At 41.0% G+C, this 1738-nt stretch overlaps 1 pseudogene; it reads left to right on the forward strand.

Moving 5' to 3' along the window:
• The first annotated feature begins 857 nt into the window (after positions 1-857).
• On the forward strand, positions 858-1194 carry LOC123000412 (eukaryotic translation initiation factor 1-like; annotated as a pseudogene).
• Positions 1195-1738: the final 544 nt, after the last annotated feature.

Consider the following 1738-nt stretch of genomic DNA (forward strand, 5'->3'; position numbering starts at 1 on the left):
AACTCAAAAAACTATATATGCACCAAACATCACCACTCTTAAATATATGAAACATTGACAGAATTGAAGGGAGAAATAGATAGCTGTACAACTATAGTACAGACTTCAATATCCCACTTTCTTTCTTCTTTTCAAGATATTTATTTATTTATTTATTTATTTATTTATTTATTTATTTATTTATTTGACAGAGAGAGAAGAGAAGCAGACTCCCAGCTGATCAGGGAGCCCGATGTGGGACTTGATCCCACAACCCTAAGATCACAACCCGAGCTGAAGGCAGATGTCCAACTGACTGAGCCATCCAGGCACCCCCAGTATCCCACTTTCAATGATAGATAGACCAGGCAAAGAGGTTATCAATAAGAAAGTAGAGTACTTGAACAACCCTGTGGAGCAATTTAACCTAACAGATATATACAGAACACTCCAACCAACAGCAACAACAGCAGAATACATTTCTCTCAAGTACACATGGAACATTCTCCAGGTTGGACCCTATGAAGACACAGAGCAAGTCTTAATAAACATAAAAAGACTGAAATCATACAAAGTATTTTTTTTTTGTCACAAGGGAATACAACTAGAAATTAACAGCAGAGAAATAACTGGAAAATTCACTAATATGTGAGAATTTTTAAACACACTCTTAAACAACAAATGGATCCAAAAGGAAATTACAAAATATCTTGGGATAAACGAAAATGAAAATATGCTCCAGTCACTAAGTCACCACCGAGGACTCAGCAGCCTATCCCTTTTGACCCCTGGCTTCTGCATGCTCCATACCCCCAGTGCTCCCCTCCCCCACTGCCTCCTTCCATGGGCTCTTTCTACTAAAGAAAAGGAATCATATTATGTCTGCTATCCAGAACCTCCACTCTTTCAACTCCTTTGCTGATGCAAGTAAAAGTGATGATCTGCTTCCTGCTGGCACTGAGGATTATATCCATGTAAGAATTCAACAGAGAAATGGCAGGAAGACCCTTACTACTGTCAAAGGGATCACTGATGATTATGATAAAAAGAAACTAGTGAAGGCATTTAAGAAGAAATTTGCTTGCAATGGTATTGTAATTGAGCATCCAGAATATAAAGCAGTAGTTCAGCTACAGGGTGACCAGCACAAACATATGCCAGCTCCTCCTAGAGATTGGACTAGCTAAGGACCAGCTGCAGGTTCATGTGTTTTAAGAGCTTCTGGCTTACAGAAGCTTAAGTGAGAATTTCTTTGCAATGAGTAGAATTTCCCTTCCGTCCCTTGTCACAAGTTTAAAAGCCTCACAGCTTGTAGGTTTGTAACCATTTGGGGTCTGCTTTTAAATTGGACTTGTGCAATAAAATGAAAAAACCTTGACGTCTCTCATTTAAACAGAGGTCAAGCAGTAGGTGCCTGGCAGTGTCCAGCCTGAAACCAAGCAGTAAAGTGATGTTTCAGTCAAGCCCACAGCTCCAGGATCACAGACAGCTATGTCTGGCCAGAAGCTCCTTGGCTCTCCCTCAGTTCAGAATATTACCACCTGAACAGCCCATGGTGAAACTGACAGGACAGGATGGGGTAAGACCACAATGGCAGCTGTGCTACTAGAAGGAGTTGTTGGTAGTCAAAGAAAGATCCCTAGTGTCTCCAACCTGACCAGGTAGACAGAGCTTAGAACAGCCACCATCCCTCTAGTGAGGTGTGATAAGACATCTGGCTTGCCACCAAGGTCTTTTTGACCAGATATATCCTAGCTAA

This window comes from Ursus arctos, unplaced genomic scaffold (genome assembly GCF_023065955.2).
Source record: "Ursus arctos isolate Adak ecotype North America unplaced genomic scaffold, UrsArc2.0 scaffold_8, whole genome shotgun sequence".
In the NCBI taxonomy this organism is placed as follows: Eukaryota; Metazoa; Chordata; class Mammalia; order Carnivora; family Ursidae; genus Ursus; species Ursus arctos.